At 37.6% G+C, this 23,439-nt stretch overlaps 1 pseudogene across 1 annotated transcript; it reads right to left on the bottom strand.

Annotated features, from left to right (window-relative positions):
• Positions 1 to 123: 123 nt before the first annotated feature.
• On the bottom strand, positions 124 to 22,901 carry LOC309867762 (olfactory receptor 4F21-like; annotated as a pseudogene). Its single transcript has 2 exons — positions 22,758 to 22,901; positions 124 to 917 (listed from the first exon to the last, which is right to left on the bottom strand). The product of its transcript is annotated as an olfactory receptor 4F21-like (transcript).
• Between the last annotated feature and the right edge of the window lie 538 nt (positions 22,902 to 23,439).

The following is a 23,439-nucleotide window of genomic DNA, read 5'->3' as shown; positions in this document are numbered from 1 at the left end:
ATATTCTCAATATCAGCATGTATAGTCAAATCAAGGTTGAACAAACAAGAGCTTTTCTCTGAGTTTGACTGCCAGTAATGAACATCAGGAATCAACAAGGGCTCTTCACAATACTGGCATCAGTTAAGAGATCTTCCTATAATTCACTAGCTGTCTGCATACTCTCCTCATTGCCACCTTCATTTCTTGATTCCTGAATGTATAGATGACTGGATTCAGGAAGGGAGTGAGAACAGCATCAAAGATGGCCAGAAACTTATCCAGGTGTATGATGGGAGATGGCCACATATAGACAAATATCAAAAGACCAAAGAACAAGAATACCAAAGTGATGTGAGCTGAGAGTGTGGACAGAGCCTTGAATGAACCAGCTGAAGAGTGTTTCTGAACAGTAAGAATGATGATGATATAACAAATGATCAGCATGAAGAAGGAGCCAACAGAGATGAATCCACTACTGGCTGTGGCCATAAACTCTAGTTGGTAGGTGTCTGTGCAGGCAAGTTTGATTAACTGAGGCAAGTCACAGTAAAAACTGTCCAATACATTAGGACCACAGAAGGGCACGTTTACCACAAAAGTCATCTGCACCACAGAGAGGATGAGGCCAGTCATCCAGGCAGCCACTAAAAAAAGATACACATTCTTGAGTTCATGATGGTCAGAGAGTGGAGAGGCTTACACATGGCAACATATATGTCAAAGTCCGTGGCAATGAGCAGCACCATCTCCACACCACCAATGACATGGATAAAGAAGATTTGAGCAATGAAGCCACCAAAGGAGATGATCTTATGCTTTCTGAAAAGATCATAAATCATCTTGGGAGAAGTGGCTGAAGAAACTCCCAGGTCAATGAAAGAGAGGTTGGCCAACAGAAAGTACATGGGGGAGTGCAAATGAGAGTCACAAGTCACAGTGAGCATGATGAGAGAGCTTCCCATCATGCTTGCCACATAAAACGTGGACGATAACACAAAGAGGAGAATTTGGATCTTCTGGGATCTTCATCCATGGAATACAAACTCTGACACCTCAGAGTGATTTATTCTATCGATTGGTTTTGTTGGCACGGCATCCTGAAGAAGGACAATAGGAGAAAATGTCAACTATACTAATTATGTTAGTAGATTGGGAGAGACGTCAAAAGTATGAAAGCCTGTTTCTACTACAGCATTAGGACCAACCTGATATGCTCATGTCCTCTTAACTTAGATTACCCAGAAGAATTGGTAGCTCTCATGTGGAGCTTCTCTCTATGACCAGGTCATGTCTGCATGTGATACCCTGTGCTTCCTCTCAGGGTTGATGCCATGATTACTCATGAGATATAACATAGTCAACATGAACCAAACCTTTTGATTTTGGGTTCAAAACTAATATGATCTGGCCCCAGTCACATAGAACTAATCACTGTTGCAGTCCCTTCCAAGTCCATAAGCCTTTATCTGGAAGACATACCCTTCTTCTCTTCCATCCCAGCACCCTGCTCTGGGAATATATCCATCTTTAATATTACTTAAATGTTTACAACATCTACAAAGTCTTGTTTTATTATTACCAGCATAGCCATCAAGTTTTCTCTACATTTAACTCTCTGCTTCCTCCCAGGGTAGATACTACGATGCTTTTCATGAGACACAAGATTAGTCAAGTTGCGTAATAAGAATTCAGCACCGAATTTTTTTTTAAGATTTTATTTATTTGAGAGAAAAAGAATGGGAAAGCACACAAGGTGGGAGAGGCAGGCAGAGGGAGAAACAAACTCCTTGCTGAGCAGGGAGCCTGACTCGGGACTTGATCTCAGGACTCCAGATTGTGATCTGAGCCGAAGGCAGTTGCTTAACCACCTGAGCCACCCAGGCACCCTCAGCACCAAATTCTTTTGATTTTGGTTTAAGACTAATAGAGCCTGCTTCCTTCACCACTTCTACACTATTTCATTCACTTCCAAAAGTACAAGCCTTACACTGACAAACGGACTCCTCCTCCTAACTCCCCACCTCTAGAACATTTTTATCTTCATGGCTTCTTAAATGTTAACTATATTTGTGAGATCTTGCTTTATATCATTAGCATTTAATTTACTGTGTCTTGTGTTTTAGTATTCTAAGCACATTTCTAATTCACCAAAAGACTGTAAGCTCCTTGAAGACAGAGATTATGACTTATTTGTATTTAGATTCCCTGAAGTAATGAAGAAGTGGCCAACACAGAAGTGCAGGTCCATAAACAGTTAGGAGTTCTCATCATGCTAGGCACAGAAATTGAGAGTGCTAAGAAACTTACCTAGCAATCTCACATCACAGCAAAACCCAGATATATAATTTTGTATTTACTAGACTATCACTCCATGAAGGATGGGAGTGGGGAAAGGAACTTGTCTTTGTCATTTGAGAAGCACTGCCCTAGAATACTGAACACATGATCTGAGAAGTCTACATCATAGGCATTATGGTGCAATCAGAAGTATTTTTTTCAAACCTCTTTATAAGGACTTATCACATTACCTTGTAATTTTTTTTTTTTTTTTTATCAGAGAGAGAGAAGGGCATAGAGGGGGAGAGAGCGAGCACAGGCAGACAGAATGGCAGGCAGAGGCAGAGGGAGAAGCAGGCTCCCTGCCGAGCAAGGAGCCCGATGTGGGACTCAATCCCAGGACGCTGGGATCATGACCTGAGCCAAAGGCAGCTGCTTAACCAACTGAGCCACCCAGGCATCTCATTACCTTGTAATTTTAATTTAGAGAAGCAACATAACATAGTGGAAAGAACACTGATTTGGGATTACCAAAACGAGTTTTGTTCTGGTTCAGCCACTACATTTATATTGGGCAAGTTGATTAAATTTTTGAACTTCAGTTTATCTGTGAGATAGAGTTAATAATACTAATTTCTGAGTAAGTTGTAAAGATAATTTTGCCATTATGTATTCAATGTGTAAATATTTAGCAAATGTTGATTTTACTTCCTTTTATTTTGCTTGTCCTTAATAGTGTTCAACATATGAGATTAAATGAATGAATACAAAAATAAAATGGCACTGGCCAGCACATACCATCAAAATTTCATATCTAAAAGATATTATTTTTTTATTATTGTTATATTCAATTAGCCAACATATAATACATCATTAGTTTTTGATGTAGTGTTCAATGATTCATTAGTTGCATGTAATACATGTGCTCATCACAATACCTGCCATTCTTAATACTCATCACCAGGTTACCCCATCCTCCCATGCCCCTCCCTTCTGTAACCCTCAGTTTGTTTCCCAGAGTATTCCAACAATACATTATGATTATCTCCTTCCACATAACAGACATAATAGTCATAATATTTTAGTGATCAAGATAAATACCATCCTGTGTAGATTAAATATATTTGCTCTCAAAAATCACTGTATTTCTTTCTTTCTTTTTTTTTTTTTTTTGGTCGTGCAGATAACATTATTATCTGCAGATGTGTTTTTATTGAGGTATAATTTATATATAACATTGTAGAGTTCAAGGTATACAATAAAATGTGTTGGTTTGGTGGTTTTCCCCCTCATTTTTGTCATCATCTAGGCCCCTTGCTTTACTGTATTTCCTTATAGTACTTTCAACAAATGTAACTCATTGATTTTTATTTGTTTGTTTGTTATCCTCCCTGATGTTACTGCAACCCCCACAAAGAACTTCATCTGTCTTGTTGTCCAGTATATCCCAAAACCACACCAGGAATTTGTAAATATTTCAGGAAATAAATATTTGCTGAAAGAAGAAGATATATTTGGATAATTAAAAAAATGTGTCCAATTATATAAGGAATATGGGTAAAGAGAGTGCATATTCCTAAGCAACAGAGAAGATAGAAAACAAATGATTCTGGAAGAGAAGATTCAAGAAAAAAAGATAAAATAAGCAAAATTAAAATGGAAATTTAAGGGGTGCCTGGGTGGCTCAGTGGGTTAAAGCCTCTGCCTTTGGCTCATGTCAAGATCTCAGGTTCCTGGGATCGAGCCCTACATCCAGTTCTCTGCTCAGTGGTGAGCCTGCTTCCTCCTCTCTCTCTCTGCCTGCCTCTCTGCTTACTTGTGATCTCTCTGTCAAATAAATAAATAAAATCTTTTTAAAAATGGAAATTTAAAAAGGATGAAGAAATTAGGAAAATATATGTATAATAATGAAGAAAAGAAGGCTAAATCTTACTTAAATTGAGTAAAAGGTAGTTTATGAGGTTATGATTTACATTACTTTCTGGACCCTCTTTTCACAAATTCTGTAATCACAAATAATGGCATTATGTCTCCAAGTGTCTTTTAGGTGCTAAAGCTCTTGAAAATGCCTCAATAATCCTTTATCAGCTATGCCTACAGAGCCATGGATTCATTTGCATTTTTTTTTTTTTTTTGGCTCTCCAGTCTTCATCAACTACATTAAGAGCTGAGAATTTTAAGAAAAGTGACTTTAAAGCAGAAAAGATCTGAATGTGGAAGTAGACACAATAAAGATACAAACACATCTTTAAATATCAGGGAATAAATAAACTTGAAAAGTTTGGGTCCTCACAAATTTAAAGTGACTTGAGACAGGGTCATATCCAAATCTCAGTCAAGAAATAAAGTCAGAGATAGAGACACAAAAATGTGTTTATTCACCTAAAAGTTACCAAATACAGGGAAATTTCCTGAACAATGGTATTTTGAACTCACCTTCTCATATATTCACTATGTTTTGAAATTACATTTTTTTAAATTTAACAAGTGAAGTTTTATTTCTTCAAACATATTGATTAAGCTCTTACTGTGTACTGGGCATTACTCTAAGTACTTAAAAATAAATAAATAAATAAATAAAAATAAACCTGAACAAAATCAATGGACTCTGCCCTCACTGTTTTTTTTTTTTAATTTTTAATTGTTCTAATTACTTTTCAGTGTACTAGAGTTTATTGTTCATGCACCACACCCAGTGCTCCATGCAATATGTGCCCTCCCCAATACCCATTACCAGGCTGGCCCAATTTCCAACCCCCCGCCCCTTCAAAACCCTCAGATTGTTTTACAGAGTCCATAGTCTCTCATAGGTATCTCTCCCTCCAATTTCCCTTGACTCCCTTCTCCTCTCCATCTCCCCATGTCCTCCATGTTATTTCTTATGCTCCACAAATAAGTGAAACCATATGATAATTAACTCTCTCTGCTTGACTTATTTCACTCAGCATAATATCTTCCAGTCCCATCCATGTCAATACAAAAGGTGGGTATATTCATCTTTTCTGATGGAGGCATAATACTCCATAGTGTATATGGACCACATCATCCTTATCCATTCATCCATTGAAGGGCATCTTGGTTCTTTCCACAGTTTGATGACCATTGCCATTGTTGCTATAAAAACTGGGGTACAGATGGCCCTCCTTTTCACTACATCTGTATCTTTGGGGTAAATACCCAGTAGTATAATTGCAGGGTCATAGGAAAGCTCTATTTTTAATTTCTTGAGGAATCTCCACACTGTTCTCCAAAGAGGCTACACCAACTTGCATTCCCACCAAAAGTGAAAGAGGGTTCCCCTTTCTCCACATCCTCTCCAACACACATTGTTTCCTGTCTTGCTAGTTTTGTCCATTCTAACTGGTGTAAGGTGGTATCTCAATGTGGTTTTGATTTGAATCTCCCTGATGGCTAGTGATGATGAATATTTTTAATGTGTCTGATAGCTATTTGTATGTCTTCATTGGAGAAGTGCCTGTTCATGTCTTCTGCCCATTTTTGCCTAGAGTAATCTATACTTTTTTTAAAAATTTTGTATTTCTTTTCAGCATAACAATATTCATTGTTTTTGCACCACACCCAGTGCTCCATGAAATCCGTGCCCTCTCTAATACCCACCACCTTGTTGCCCCAATCTCCCAGCCTCCACCCCTTCAAAACCCTCAGATTGGTTTTCAGAGTCCATAGTCTCTCATGGTTCACCTTCCCTTCCAATTTACCTCAACTCCCTTCTCCTCTCCATCTCCCCTTGTCCTCCATGCTATTTGTTATGCTCCACAAATAAGTGAAACCATATGATAATTGACTCTCTCTGCTTGACTTATTTCACTCAGCATAATCTCTTCCAGTCCCGTCCATGTTGCTACAAAAGTTGAGTATTCATCTTTTCTGATGGAGGCATAATAGTCCATAGCGTATATGGACCACATCTTCCTTATCTATTTATCCATTGAAGGGCATCTTGGTTCTTTCCACAGTTTGGTGACCATGGCCATTGCTGCTATGAACATTGGGGTACAGATGGCCCTCCTTTTCACTATATCTGTATCTTTGAGGTAAATACCCAGAAGTATAATTTCAGGGTCATAGGAAAGCTCTATTTTTAATTTCTTGAGGAATCTCCACACTGTTCTCCAAAGAGGCTGCACCAACTTGCATTCCCACCAACAGTGTAAGAGAGTTCCCCTTTCTCCACATCCTCTCCAACACATGCTGTTTCCTGTCTTGCCAATTTTGGCCATTCTAACTGGTGTAAGGTGGTATCTCAATGTGGTTTTGATTTGAATCTCCCTGATGGCTAGTGATGATGAACATTTTTTCATGTGTCTGATAGCCATTTGTATGTCTTCATTGGAGAAGTGTCTGTTCATGTCTTCTTCCCATTTTTTGATATGATTGTCTGTTTTGTGTGTGTTGAGTTTGAGGAGTTCAGTATAGATCCTGGATATCAACCTTTTGTCTGTACTGTCATTTGCAAATATCTCCTCCCATTTCATGTCTTACCTCTTTGTTTTGTTGAGTGTTTCCTTTGCTGTGCAGAAGCTGTTGATCTTGATGAAGTCCCAAAAGTTCATTTATGCCTTTTTTTCCTTTGTGTTTGGAGACATATCTTTTTTTTTTTAATTTTTTTTTCAGCATAACAGTATTCATTGCTTTTGTCCCACACCCAGTGCTCCATGCAATCCGTGCCCTCTATAATACCCACCACCTGGTTCCCCCAACCTCCCACTCTCCACCCCTCAAAACCCTCAGATTGTTTTTCAGAGTCTGTAGTCTCTCATGGTTCACCTCCTATTCCAATTTCCCTTAACTCCTTTCTCCTCTCCATCTCCCCTTGTCCTCCATGCTATTTGTTATGCTCCACAAATAAGTTGCTGTGGCTGATATTGAAAAGGTTACTGCCTATGTTCTCCTCTAGGGTCCTGATGGATTCCTGTCTCACGTTGAGGTCTTTTATCCATTTTGAGTTTATCTTTGTGTATGATGTAAGAGAACGGTCGAGTTTCATTCTTCTACATATAGCTGTCCAGTTTTCCCAGCACCAATTATTGAAGAGATTCTCTTTTTTCCACTGTATATTTTTTCCTGCTTTGTCAAAGATTATTTGACCACAGAGTTGAGGGTCCATATCTGGGCTCTCTACTCTGTTCCACTGGTCTATGTGTCTGCTTTTATGCCAGTAACATGCTGTCTTGGTGATCACAGCTTTGTAGTAAAGCTTTAAATTAGGTAACGTGATACCCCCAGTTTTATTTTTGTTTTTCAACATTTCCTTAGCAATTCGGGGTCTCTTCTGATTCCATACAAATATTTGGATTATTTGCTCCAGCTCTTTGAAGAATACCAGTGGAATTTTGATCGGAATGGCATTAAAAATATAGATTGCTCTAGGCAGTATCGACATTTTAACAATGTTTATTCTTCTGATCAAAGAGCATGGAATGGTCTTCCATCTTTTTGTGTCTTCTTCAATTTCTTTCATGAGTGTTCTGTAGTTCCTCGAGTACAGATCCTTTACCGCTTTGGTAGGTTTATTCTCAGGTAGCTTATGGTTCTTGGTGCTATAGTAAATGGAATCGATTCTCTAATTTCCCTTTCTGCATTTTCATTGTTAGTGTATAAGAAAGCCACTGATTTCTGCACAATGACTTTGTATCCTGCCATGTTACTGAATTGCTCTATGAGTTCTAGTAGTTTGGGGGTGGAGTCTTTTGGGTTTTCCATATAAAGAATTATGTCATCTGCGAAGAGAGAGAGTTTGACTTCTTCATTGCCCATTTGTATATCTTTTAGTTCTCTTTGTTGTCTGATTGCTGTTGCTAGGACTTCTAATACTATCTTGAACAAGAGTGGTGAGAGCGGGCATCCTTGTCGTGTTCCTGATCTCAATGGGAAGGCTGCAGAAAAAGCATTTGACAAAATCCAGCATCCGTTCCTGATTAAAACATTTCAAAGTATAGGGATAGAGGGAACATTTCTGAATTTCATAAAATCTATCTATGAAAGACCTACAGCAAATATCTTCCTCCATGGGAAAAAGTAATCTATATTTTTAATGCCATTCTGATCAAAATTTCACTGATATTTTTCAAGAGCTAGAGCAAATTATCTGAAAAATTTGTATGGAATCAGAAGAGACCCTGAATTGCTAAGAAAGTTTGGAAAAGTAAATCAAAAGTGGTGGCATCACGTTGCCTGATTTCAAGCTTTACTACAAAGCTGTGATCACCAAGACAGCATGGTACTGGCATAAAAACAGACACATAAACCAGTGGAACACAGTAGAGAGCCCAGATATGGACCCTCAACTCTATGGTCAAATAATCTTTGACAAAACAGGAAAAAATATATGGTGGAAAAAAGAGAATCTCTTCAATAAATGGTGCTGGGAAAACTGGACAGCTATATGTAGAAGAATGAAACTCGACCATTCTCTTACATCGTACACAAAGATAAACTCAAAATGGATAAAAGACCTCAACGTGAGACAGGAATCCATCAGAATCCTAGAGGAGAACATAGGCAGTAACCTCTTTGATATCAGCCACAGCAAATTCTTTCAAGATATGTCTCCAAAGGCAAAGGAAACAAAAGCGAAATGAACTTTTGGGATTTCATCAAGATCAAAAGCTTCTGCACAGTAAAGGAAACACTCAACAAAACAAAGAGGCAAGCCACGGAATGGAAGAAGATATTTGCAAATAACAGTACAGACAAAAGGTTGATATCCAGGACCTATAAAGAACTCAAACTCAACACACACAAAACAGATAATCATGTCAAAAAATAAAATAATTTTTCTTAAACATGTTTATTTTACCCATAATTTTGTAACTAATTAAAATATCTATTGTGCAAAAGACAAGATCTAACTCTTCATCTTCTGTTGTGATTAATCCTTTATCTCAATCTGAATGGAACTGATTAATCATCCAAACAGATCCCCAGACATTTAATCCTGTATATATGAAGGAAATATTGGGAGCTGAAGTTCTAAATAATAGTTATCAAGGTGAAAAGGATCTAAAGACAGTTGTTAGGTTTGAAAAATCACCATCCATATCAATGTTCTCAATATAAAAATATTTTGAGTTTAATATATCCCTCAGCTCACACCTTCTGTATTTTTATATTTCAAATTGTCACAAAACCTTCTTTATACTCAAGTAAAACCGGCCTTCTCTACTTTACTTTTATATCACCCTGGGCAAAATAAATCTTGAAAAGGAGTTTTCAAATAACTGTTTCTTTACACAAATGCAAGAAATTAAGTCAATCATGAGTTTTGTGTTTGCAAGATTGAGCGGACTCGTTATTTTTGATTTTGTCGCTAGAATCTTCTTCTCCCTCCCATGAAAAAAAAAAAATCTCATTTTTCAGCCTTCTTTAAACCTTTCTTCTTTCTATTTACAACTTAAAGATAAAATTCATATAAAACACTCTAATTTCAAACCATTAAGGGACCAGAAAAATTAGTTTAATCTCCAAATAGCTTTATGAGGTTTTTTAAATCTTTCACATCATATTTTATTTGTAATTAATTAATTGTAATTAATGTTAATGGTAAATTATTTTTTCAGCTTTGGGATTTTGGTCTCCATGTCTTCTATTTTTATTGAAATGCCTATGAAATCCTTTCCCATCTTATAAACTTGACAAGTTCCTGATAAATTTGCTTCCCTTTTCACAAAAGATGATCAATTTATACCCATCTCTTTTAAAAAGCTAGTGGGGGAGAAATATAGTTATCCTTGTTAATTTCCTGTGTCATCAGTCTTTCTCATCAGTTGATCAAGTGGCAGAGGGTGAGAAACATTTATATAATCAGCACAGACTGATTAATTGCAACCTATGCTGAATACAAAATATTACAAAACCATTTGACTGTTTCTAATATTTTGCACGATACCCACGGTACAGTGTGATTCCAGCAAAAAGTCAAGGTCAGTTAACCTTTTCCAAAATGTCAACTAACTTTTTCACAATTATTCTTCTATACTATTCAATTACTTATCCCGAACACTATTGTCTTTGCTTTAGGATAACACTCATGCACTTGAGGATATGACTCATAGTCACAGCAATTCCAACAACAAAATCGTGTATAAAATCAAAGCCACTCTTTGCATTGCTGAATTTATTTTAGTTCTTCTATTCTACCTGAATAAATGGAACAGCATCTTCAGGAAGTTTGAAATTTTCCTATGTTTCTAATACAAAGTGCCCTATTAAAATCCTACTATTAGAAGAAATGAAGCTAATTATAGCTCAAGAATACAATAACCAAATGATACTGCAAAAAACATTATAGTTTAGAAGGAGCTCCTGGATCAGGGGACTTTACCCCCTAGAGAACTATTTGATTTGACCAGGGCAACCAGTGATCAAAAACTCATAATAAGACACTAGAAAGGAAGAGGGAAATAAAGTGGAATATTTTTGTTTAATATCTTTGTGCTATTTTGTTGGAAATTTTATAAATATTGATAATTACCCATCTCTGAAATTAGGTAAATATTAACAAAAAATTATGATCATCTTGATCATCTCCAAAAAAGCCACTGTGCTTAATTTTTTAGCATAATTTAAATAGTAGAAAAATGTACATATAATTTCATTTTTATGCAATCATTATATTGAGTAATTACAGATGTATACAAAGACTTAACTATACAGTAATTCATTCCAGAGAATGTGAAATTCCAGTGAAAGGGAATAAAACAGCTATACCTTCCACCATTAATAAGGAAGCACAATGTCTGGAAGATTTCTCCTGTTTCTGGAGCAAACGTAGTCTATAACAGAAATAGCACCCAACTCATGTATTAAAAGATGTAAAAAGCTCTCAGTTTGAGCTGGGTACAGATCTGGAAAAGATTTTATTTTCTTTTTTAAATATTTTATTTATTTATTTGACTGGAGCGAGAGAGCACAAGCAGGTGGAGCAGCAGAGGGAGAGGAAGAAGCAGTCTTCCTGCTGAGTAGGGAGCCCAATACAGGGCTTGATCCTGGGACCTCGGACCTCAGGATCATGACCTGAGCTGAAGACAGACACTTAACCATCTGAGCCACCAGAGTTCCCTGGAAAAGGTTTTCTTTTCCAGCATTTCCACATTTGATGCAATCAGTCCTGGTACTTGGACCATACTACTTGGCATCCTTGTAGTATTAGAAAAATTGGTAGTGAAAAAAGAAAAGATGTGAAGTTTATGGCAAGCATTAATTGGATAATCACAACACAATTTTTTATAGTTCTGGATGAACAATTTCCCCCAAGGATCACAGTTAAAGTGAAATACAGACACATGATAACACAATATATCACATCATACTATGGATCCACGTTTTGTAAAGAAAAGGAGGTGTTAGCACATGAACACTGGATCTATTAGTAGTATCAAACAGTACCAACAAGAATCTGCTGGCCTAACAAAGGAATGGAATGGCTTACTGCAGGTGCAGCTGAAGTAACAGCTTGGACTTGATACTTTGAGATACAGATATAGATAGATATTTATATTTACATTTATATTTTATATGTAAACCCTTGTAATGGAAAGAACTTCAGGGAGTACCTTTAGTTTTATGTTTCCCTTGGAAGAAAAGAATAGCTATGGTAGAAATCTTACAATTTCTGGAAGCATAATTGTTTGGCTTGTGCAAGGACTAAAAAAGAATGAGCTTATACAATTATTGGCTTGGAGTTCTAGGGAGAGGTAGCTAGCTGGACTTCTCAGAATAATGAGAGAATGACAGTACTCATGCCCATATAGGAGCTCAATTGAAGTTACTCACTGTACATGAATAAGATGTACATGAGTAAGATGACCTGCCCCTGTGGTTGTCAGTCAGCCTCTCTCCCCAGCTGTTCTAGAACAGTTTAAGTGGCATTAAAGCATAGCAGCAGAGTTGATGTCTCTGCATAAGATCAGCTACATGAATTTCCCAACCTTACATCTAATACTAAATTTTCACATTTTTCTAATACTACAAAATGCCAAGTAGGATGGTCCAAGTACCAGGGTTGATTGCATTAAATCTGGAAATGCTGGAAAAGAAAACCTTTTCCATATCTGTACCCTGCTCGAGCTGAGAGCATTTCACATCTTTCAGTGCATGAGTTGGGTACTATTCTTGTTGTAGAATATGTTTCCTCCAGAAACAGGAGTCTTCCAGACATCGTGCTCCCTTATTGGTGGTGTAAGGTACAGGTTCAGTCTTTTTCCTTTACTTTAAAGGGATGTCCTTATTCCCCAGACCACTGAATTCCTACAGTTTTTATTCAAACTTGATTCAGGATAAATGGCAAACAAAATTGTATTCATTTAAAGTTTACAATATGATGACCTAGTATACACATATACTGTGCAATGATTGCCAAGATGAAGAAAATTAACACATCCATAACCTCATATAGTAAACTCTTGGGACTGAGTGTCTTTCTGTGTCTGTCTGTGATAAAAATGCTTTAGATTTACTCTTAGCAACCTTCAAGTGTGCAATACCATATTGTTAACTAGAGTCATCACACTATACATTAGATCTTTTGAACTTATCTTCCTGCAACTGAAAATTTGTACACTTTGACCTATATATCCCCATTTCTTCCTCCCCTAAAGCCCTGGCAACTACCATTCTATTATATGTATCTATACAATCAGCACCTTTTTTGAAAATTACTCCATCTATAAGTGATACTACATATTATTTGTCTTTCTCTGCTTGACTTATATCAGTTACTATAATGACCTCCAGGCTCATCATGTTATCACACATGGGATTTTGCCTTTCATGGCTAAATATTCCAGTTTGTGTATATACCACATTTTCTTTATTCATTTATCCATTGGAAGAAATTTACACTGTTTTCGTATCTTAACTACCATGAATAATGCTATAGTGAAGACGAGTGTACAGATACCTCTTCAAGATCGATTCATTTACTATAGCACCAAGAACCATAAGATACCTAAAAATAAACCTAACCAAAGAGGTAAAGGATCTGTACATGAGGAACTACAGAACACTCATGAAATAAACTGAAAAAGACACAAAAAGATGGAAGACCATTCCATGCTCTTGGATCGGAAGAATAAAGATTGTTAAAATGTCGAATAGCCAAAGGGATATTGAAAAAGAAGGCCAACTTTGGTGGCATCACAATTCCAGACGTCAAGCTCTATTACAAAGCTGTCATCATCAAGACAGCATGGTACTGGCACAAAAACAGACACATAGATCAATGGAAGAGAATAGAGAGCCCAGAAATAGACCCTCAACTCTATGGTCAACTAATCTTCGACAAAGCAGGAAAGAATGTCCAATGGAAAAAAGACAGCCTCTTCAATAAATGGTGCTGGGAAAATTGGACAGCCACATGCAGAAAAATGAAATTGGACCATCTCCTTACACCACACACAAAAATAGAATCAAAATGGATGAAGGACCTCAATGTGAGAAAGGAATTCATCAAAATCCTTGAGGAGAACACAGGCAGAAACCTCTTCGACCTCAGCCGCAGCAACATCTTCCTAGGAACAATGCTAAAGGCAAGGGAAGCAAGGGCAAAAATGAACTATTGGGATTTCATCAAGATCAAAAGCTTTTGCACAGCAAAGGAAACAGTTAACAAAATCAAAAGACAACTGACAGAATGGGAGAAGATATTTGCAAACGACATATCAGATAAAGGACTAGTGTCCAGAATCTATAAAGAACTTAGCAAATTCAACACCCAAGAACAAATAATGCAATCAAGAAATGCGCAGAGGACATGAACAGACATTTCTGCAAAGAAGACATCCAGATGGCCAACAGACACATGAAAAAGTGCTCCATATCACTTGGCATCAGGGAAATACAAATCAAAACCACAATGAAATATCACCTCACACCAGTAAGAATGGCTAAAATCAACAAGTCAGGAAATGACAGATGCTGGCGAGGATGCGGAGAAAGGGGAACCCTCCTACACTGTTGGTGGGAATGCAAGCTGGTGCAGCCACTCTGGAAAACAGCATGGAGGTTCCTCAAAATGTTGAAAATAGAACTGCCCTATGACCCAGCAATTGCACTACTGGGTACTTACCCTAAAGATACAAACGTAGTGATCCAAAGGGGCACATGCACCCGAATGTTTATAGCAGCAATGTCCACATAGCCAAACTATGGAAAGAACCTAGATGTCCATCAACAGATGAATGGATCAAGAAGATGTGGTATATATACACAATGGAATACTATGCAGCCATCAAAAGAAATGAAATCTTGCCATTTGCGACAACATGGATGGAACTAGAGCGTATCATGCTTAGTGAAATAAGTCAAGCAGAGAAAGACAACTATCATATGATCTCCCTGATATGAGGAAGTGGTGATGCAACATGGGGGCTTAAGTGGGTAGGAGAAGAATAAATGAAACAAGATGGGATTGGGAGGGAGACAAACCATAAGTGACTCTTAATCTCACAAAACAAACTGAGGGTTGCTGGGGGGAGGGGGTTTGGGAGAAGGGGGTGGGATTATGGACATTGGGGAGGGTATGTGCTTTGGTGAGTGCTGTGAAGTGTGTAAACCTGGTGATTCACAGACCTGTACCCCTGGGGATAAAAATATATATTCGTAAAAAATAAAAAATTTTAAAAAAATGTCGATACTGCCTAGAGCAATCTATACTTTTAATGCCATTCCAATCAAAATTCAACCAGTATTCTTCAAAGAGCTGGAGCAAATAATCCAAAAATTTGTATGGAACCAGAAGAGACACTGAATAACTAAGGAAATGTTGAAAAACAAAAATAAAACTGGGGACATCACGTTACCTGATTTCAAGCTTTACTACAAAGCTGTGATCACCAAGACAGCATGGTACTGGCATAAAAACAGACACATAGACCGGTGGAACACAGTAGAGAGCCCAGATATTGACCCTGAACTCTATGGTCAATTAATCTTCGACAAAACAGGAAAAAATATACAGTGGAAAAGAGAGAATCTCTTCAATAAATGGTGCTGGGAAAATTGGGCAGCGATATGTAGAAGAATGAAACTCGACCATTCTCTTACACCGTACACAAAGATAAACTCAACGTGAGACAGGAATCCATCAGAATCCTAGAGGAGAACATAGGCAGTAATCTTTGATATCAGCCACAGCAACTTCTTTCAAGATATGTCTCCAAAGATGGGCTTTCCTGAATCATGAGAGACTATGGACTCTGAAAAACAATCTGAGGGGTTTGAAGTAGCAGGGGAGTGGGAGGTTGGGGTACCGGGTGGTGGGTATATAGAGGGCACGGATTGCATGGAGCACTGGGTGTGGTGAAAAAATAATGAATACTGTTATGCTGAAAATAAATAAATTTTATTTTTTAAAAAAAGATATGTCTCCAAAGGCAAAGGAAACAAAAGCAAAAATAAACATTTGGGACTTCATCAAAATCAAAGCTTCTGCACAGCAAAGGAAACAGTCAAAAAAACAAAGAGGCAACCCACGGAATGGGAGAAGATATTTGCAAATGACAGTACAGATAAAAGGTTGATATCCAGGATCTATAATGAACTCCTCAAACTCAACACACACAAAACAGACAATCATATCAAAAAATGGGCAGACACTTCTCCAATCAAGACATACAAATGGCTATCAGACACATGAAAAAATGTTCATCATCACTAGCCATCAGGGAGATTCAAATTAAAACCACATTGAGATATCACCTTACACCAGTTATAATGGCCAAAATCAACAAGACAGGAAACAACATGTGTTGGAGGGAATGTGGAGAAAGAGGAACCCTCTTCCACTGTTGGTGGGAATGCAAGTTGGTGCAGCCTTTTTGGAGAACAGTATGGAGATTCCTCAAAAAATTATAAAAAATAAAAAATTAAAAAAAAAAGAAATTATAAATAGAACTTCCCTATGACCCTGCCATTGCACTCCTGGGTATTTACCCCAAAGATACAGATGACGTGAAAAGAAGGGCCATATGTACCCCAATGTTTATAGCAGCAATGGCCACGGTCGCCAAACTATGGAAAGAACCAAGATGTCCTTCAACAGACAAATGGATAAGGAAGATGTGGTCCATATACACTAAGGAGTATTATGCCTCCATCAAAAAGGATGAATACTCAACTTTTGTAGCAACATGGACGGGACTGGAAGAGATTATACTGAGTGAAATAAGTCAAGCAGAGAGAGTCAATTATCATATGATTTCCCTTATTTGTGGAGCATAACAAATACCATGGAGGACAAGGGATGTTAGAGAGGATAAGGGAGTTGGGATAAATTGGAAGGGAAGGTGAATCATGAGAGACTATGGACTCCGAAAAACAATCTGAGGGGTTTGAAGAGGCGGGGTGGTGGGAGGTCGGGGTACCAGGTGGTGGGTATTATAGAGGGCATGGATTGCATGGAGCACTGGGTGTGGTGAAAAAATAATGAATACTGTTATGCTGAAAATAAATAATTTAATAAAAAAAGTTTCAGTTAAAAAAAAATCCTAATTTCATTCCCTTTCAATATATAACCAGAAGTAGAATTTCAAGATCATTGTATAGTTCTGTATTCCATTTTTTGCAGAACCACCATATTGTTCTTTGTTAACTTTCATACTATTTACTGTAAATTAGCAGCGGTTTGCATTTCAACCAAGAGTACAAGAGGGTTCTCTTTCCACCACAACCTTGTTACCATTTATTTCTCATCTTTTTTAGAATAGTCATCCTTACAAGTGTGAGGGGAATCTCATTGTGGTTTTGATTTGCATTTCTCTGATGATTAGTGATGGTGAGCAAATTTCTTGGGTCTGTTGTCCACTTGTATATCTTCTTTGGGAAAATTCCTATTCAGGTTTTTCATCCTTCTTTAATTGGATTAATTGCTTTTTGCTATGAATTCTATGACTTTCTTATTATCTATAATAACCCCTTATCAAGTACAGAATTTGCAAGTATTTTCTCACATTGTGTAAGTTGCCTTTTCAATTCATTCTTTTTTTTAATTTATTTTTTATTTTCAGCATAACAGTATTCATTATTTTTGTGCCACAGCCAGTGCTCCATGCAATCCGTGCCCTCTATAATACCCACCACCTGGTACCCCGACCTCCCACCCCCCCCACCACTTCAAACCCCTCAGATTGTTTTTCAGAGTCCATAGTCTTTCATGGCTCACCTCCCTTTCCAATTTCCCCCAACTCCCTTCTCCTCTCTATCTCCCCATGTCCTCCATACTATTTGTTATGCTCCACAAATAAGTGATAATTGACTCTCTCTGCTTGATTTATTTCACTCAGCATAATCTCTTCCAGTCCCGTCCATGTTTCTACAAAAGTTGGGTAGTCATCCTTTCTGATGGAGGCATAATACTCCATAGTGTATATGGACCACATCTTTCTTATCCATTCGTCCGTTGAAGGGCATCTTGGTTCTTTCCACAGTTTGGCGACCATGGCCATTGCTGCTATAAACATTGGGGTACAGATGGCCCTTCTTTTTACTACATCTGTATCTTTGGGGTAGATACCCAGTAGTGCAATGGCAGGGTCATGGGGAAGTACTATTTTTAATTTCTTGAGGAATCTCTACTCTGTTCTCCAAAAAGGCTGCACCAACTTGCATTCTCACCAACAGTGGAAGAGGGTTCCCCTTTCTCCACATCCTCTCCAACACATGTTGTTTCCTATATTGCTAATTTTGGCCACTCTAAGTGGTGTAAGGTGATATCTCAATGTGGTTTTAATTTGAATCTCCCTGATGGCTAGTGATGATTAACATTTTTTCATGTGTCTGATAGCCATTTGTATGTCTTCATTGGAGAAGTGTCTGTCCATATCTTCTGCCCATTTTTTGATATGATTGTCTGTTTTGTGTGTGTTGAGTTTGAGGAGTTCATTATAGATCCTGGATATCAACCTTTTATCTGTACTGTCATTTGCAAATATCTTCTCCCATTTTGTGGGTTGCCTCTTTGTTTTTTTGACTGTTTCCTTGGCTGTGCAGAAGCTTTTGATTTTGATGAAGTCCCAAAAGTTCATCTTCACTTTTGTTTCCTTTGCTTTTGGAGACATATCTTGAAAGAAGTTGCTGTGGTTGATATTGAAGAGATTACTGCCTATGTTCTCCTCTAGGATTCTGATGGATTCCTGTCTCACATTGAGGTCTTTTATCCATTTTGAGTTTATCTTTGTGTACGGTGTAAGAGAATGGTCGAGTTTCATTCTTCTACATATAGCTACCCAGTTTTCCCAGCACCATTTATTTAAAAGACTGTCTTTTTTCCACTGTATATTTTTTCCTGTTTTGTTGAAGATTATTTGACCATAGAGTTTAGGGTCCAATTCATTGTATCTTTTCCTCTTGTGTAGCAGCTCTTCAGATTGATACCTTCCCAATTATTGATTTCAGCTTTTGTTGCCTGTATTTTTGGTGTCTTACCCAAAAATTCATTCCCAAGACCAATGTCAAGATCTTTGCCTGTGTTTTCTCCTATGATTAAGTCTTTGATACATATCTCTGAATTCCTAAAATTTTAATGGCATGTTTCTTTATTCTTTATGCAATTTATTCACTCCTTTGATAACAAATATGTACAATCTAAGCATAAATGTTCTTGCCATTTGTCCTATTCTAATTTGACAGATAGTGTCATTAATAGGCAATCTTAAATAGATATAAACCATCCAGATGATTCATTTCTGTCCAGACTATCAAAGAGCAGAACAACAAATAGATACTGATGTCCTTTTCATGTGAATTGTTTCTAACTCTACTTTCTGAGATGGAAAAGAATATTTACCAGATCAATAACCACATATCATATACCCAAGTTTGTGTTAATCTTTACAGTGGCTCAGTCACTTAAATGTCTGCCTTTCCCTCAGATCATGATCCCAGTGTCTTGGGAAGAAGTCCCTTATCATGCTCCCTACTCAGTAGGGACCTCTCCCTCTGCCGCTCACCCTGCTTGTGCTCTCTCCCTTTCTTTCAAATAAATAAAATCTTTAAAAAATAAAAACACTGCTCTAGCAACAATAACACCTTTAGTATAACAACTGCTATTGAGGCCACTACTGGACTGAGTTTACAGTAGTCCATTGTCATTTTCTAAGATCTGCCTGACTTTTGTAGGGGCCACAGTGGTGGGTTAAATAGTCAGAGGTTGGAGATCACCATTTCTATATTGTTTGGGTATCTTACTGCCACCTTTATCCCTGCAGAATATAATGTCCTTTTTTTTTAAATACTGAGTGTATGGATGTGACAAGCTAGGTGCCATAACCTCTACAATACCTGAAACCCACAGGGCAAAGAAATAGTGTGGGAGCTGGACTAACAACCAAGTATATTGATTCAAATTATACATTCAGAAAATGGCATATTGATCACAGGGTGGGAGGGGCGTCATTTGATGGACCCACTGGTGGATCCACCAGATCTAGACAGGGACTCTGTATATAGTTAAGTCCCACATGCCTCCCTTCAAATAAAGGACCACAATGAGCCTTTAAAGATTTGAGTATCCATTTCAACTCAGACTGTGCCCAACTGTCCTCAGAATGTTGTGATATTCCTTTATTCCTAATATTTGATTATGCAAGCACATGGTCAAGCATACTTTTGGAGAAAGTAGAGAGGATCATTGTCATGTATGTTGCATTTTTTAAAGTGATCTTGGTGATGCCATGCCCCCCAGCCCCTCCCAGAAGGATACAGCCAGGGGTTATCTAAGTATGTTACACATAATAGACCCATTCAGATATCTTCTTTATCTTTTGGGCTCCTTCCTCTACAATATATCAAGGGAAATCTGGCATTTCAACTTCCCAGATAGTAGTGAGTGCCTTGCACAATATGCCCCATTAATTTCACATACACAAAAAATATTTGTGAATTTACTAACCTCATAAAAACTGGGTTTTGATGGTGAGGAGGTCTCCAGAGGAAGCCCACAAGTAGAGGTTGTTTCCAGGTAAATGAGTAATTCTGATATCTTTTATTACCAGAGATGCATTATAGTGCAAGGATTAAGATTACAGATCCTGCATCAAAACCACAAGGCTTTGTGTCCAGTCTGATTACTTAATGCAACTTGAGAATATTTAACATCTTCATGCCTCAGAGCCCTCCTGTGTAAAATGGGGATGGTGAGAATATCTACTCCATAAGTTTCAAGGTTAATCCCTGAGGACAATAGATTGTAAAATGCACCATATGAGTCACTTATTACCTCCCCTAGAACACAAATGATGACAATAATAATTTTATTGTCTCATGAAGGAAACTTCAATTAGTGTGTGCATTCCATTCTATTGTCTAGTAATTTTGTTAAATAACAAGCTTCTCAATGTATGGGGAGGGGGGGAACCCTTCATGTATATCTATAAATATTTCATTTTGTTGAAATATTTTAAATTCTCTTTCTGGGAGAGGTACAATGATCTTAGTGTCACTTCCTTAAGCAGAGTAAAATTTTTTTTTATTTTTTTTTAAAGATTTTATTTTATTAATTTGACAGAGAGAAATCACAAGTAGATGGAGAGGCAGCCAGAGAGAGAGAGAGAGAGAGGGAAGCAGGCTCTCCGCTGAGCAGAGAGCCCGATGCGGGACTCGATCCCAGGACTCTGAGATCATGACCTGAGCCAAAGGCAGCAGCTTAACCCACTGAGCCACCCAGGCACCCAAGCAGAGTAAAATTTAATCAACAACATTTCTTTCCCACAAATGAAATAACATCATTAATTGTAAGTATCTGGGGAGACTTCAGGCCTACAAAATAGAACTTAATCAAAAATCTCTGGTTACCACTATAGACAAAAGAATCTTGCATAATGAATTATAAACATGTTTTTCATAACTAATGCAATAGTTTAAGAGTCAGCTTTGGTAGAACCTGACAAGGAAACATACGGTCATGGTAGAAAGTAAGAAAAGATTTAGAAATGATAAGGAAGTCCTTAGTGCTCACAAGAAGTTTACAAGAAAAAAAGGAATACACATAAGAGATTTACACGTCTTTCATTAGATAGACCTATAGGAAAAGGCTGAAAGAGTAGAATATGTTCAGAAATTCAAACGCAAAACTGATTTGAAAGTCAACAGACACTGACATGGCAACCAGGGTCAAGGTTTTCAGAGCCTGACTCTCTGATAAATTTTGTTCTAACCCTGGGCTAATGCAATCACCCCTCATCTCCTGGGTTATATATAGTGCAACAGAAGGGATTAAAGGCAATAATGCTAGTAATCCAATCTAGCTATAGCTATAGCTCTCACATAGGATTAACAATTTATTACACTACCAGATAGAGGAGATAATCTAGCAACAAAGAGAATTAAAATCAAGGTATAAACTCAAGTAAGCAGATGGAGGATAATATAAATGCATAATTTGTCTAGCAGTAGACAATATAGGAAATACATCAAACTTTATTATTTACTCAATTACATGATGACATTCCCTTAACCATGTAGGTTTCAAAGCATGTATTATTCACTTTTTAGCACTTTGACATACAGGGTATCAAAGAAAAACATGACTTCTAACTTAATGGTGAAATAGATACCATAATATCATAGTAGATTTCTAGACATATAACATGTCCTAAGTGTAACGGATTTTTCTGAAATTGTATAATGTCTTTTTTACAATCAGCATGAGGGAAAATCTGTGATTTTGTATCTTCAAAGCCATCCGTTCATGAAATCTTCCTGTAACACCCGAGATGACCACACAGTCTCCTCATTGCCACTTTCATCTCTTTGTTCCTGAATGTGTAGATGACTGGATTCAGAAAAGGAGTGATAACTGCATCAAAAATAGCAAGATACTTATCTAGGTGTGATGTGGGAGAAGGCGATGTGTAGAAAAACATCAGTGGCCCAAAGAACAAAACCACCACAGTGATATGAGCTGACAGTGTGGAGACAGCCTTGGATGAGCCACCAGAGGAATGTTTCCAAACAGTAAACAAAATGAAGATATATGAAAAGACCAGCAGGATAAATGAGACAACAGAAATGAGCCCACTATTGACAGTAACCATGAACTCCAATTCTTGAGTGTTTGTGCAGGCAAGCCTGAGGAGTCGGGGAAGGTCACAATAAAAACTATCCAATACATTAGGTCCACAAAAAGGCAAATCTACCACAAAAACTAATTGAACCAATGAATGGATGAAGCCAATGACCCAAGAAGTGACTAAAAAGTATAGACACATCTTTGGGCTCATGATGCTCAAGTAGTGCAGAGGCTTACATATGGCCACATATCTGTCAAAGGCCATGGCTATAAGCAGCACCATCTCTGTGCCCCCAAGAGCATGACTAAAGAAGATCTGCATAATACATCCACAAAAAGAGATGGCTTTGTGCTTCTTAAAAATATCACAAATCATTTTAGGGGCTGCAATTGAGGAAAACAACATATCAATGACAGAGAGGTTAGCCAGGAGGAAATACATAGGGGAATGCAGATGAGCATCCAAGGTTACAGTGAACACAATGACAAGGTTTCCCATCATGCTTGCCAAGTAGAATAAAAAGGAGAAAATGAAAAGGAGAAGTTGGATCTCCCATGAATTTGTGAGTCCAAGGAACACAAACTCTGATACTACTGACTGGTTCATTCTGTCCATTGCCTCAGACACAAGGATCAGGTTTCATGTTTCCCTAAAAGAAGAAAGAAAATTTTTTTTTAAAAAATGCCTAGGCAAGTATTGGTGTTCACAAAAGGAAGCCTCCTGCCCATGGAAACAGTCATCATATTAAAAACTCCCAGAGCCAAATAATCTTCATCACATATACACATTAGACTTCTACTTATAGGAGCCAGCTGGTTCCCAATGCCAGTATGGATTTAAAATTGCTACAACTAAGAGAATTCCATCCCTGGACCTGTTTCCCTTCTGTTTTCTTCACTATCACATGGCTATTTCGTATTTCCTCCTGCCCTGCATTCTATCAGTAACATACAAGGTCAATTTCAAAACCTTTTGAATAGACAGCATTTCCGCCATTCATATGAGCAAACTAACAATCCCTCATACACAGCACATAGCTTTCAAAGTCTCTGTCCATTAATCCTATTGCTTGCTTAGACTTTAAACATCTTCCTTCTTTCAGCTTTCAAAATTTCTCATTCTCTACTGTCCCAGTTTTCAATGCCCAAGTTCA

The sequence above is a fragment of the Mustela nivalis genome, assembly GCF_964662115.1.
Source record: "Mustela nivalis genome assembly, chromosome: 6".
NCBI lineage: Eukaryota > Metazoa > Chordata > Mammalia > Carnivora > Mustelidae > Mustela > Mustela nivalis.
Note: the sequence above shows the minus strand (reverse complement) of the source record. Positions and strands in the feature narration are given on the sequence as shown.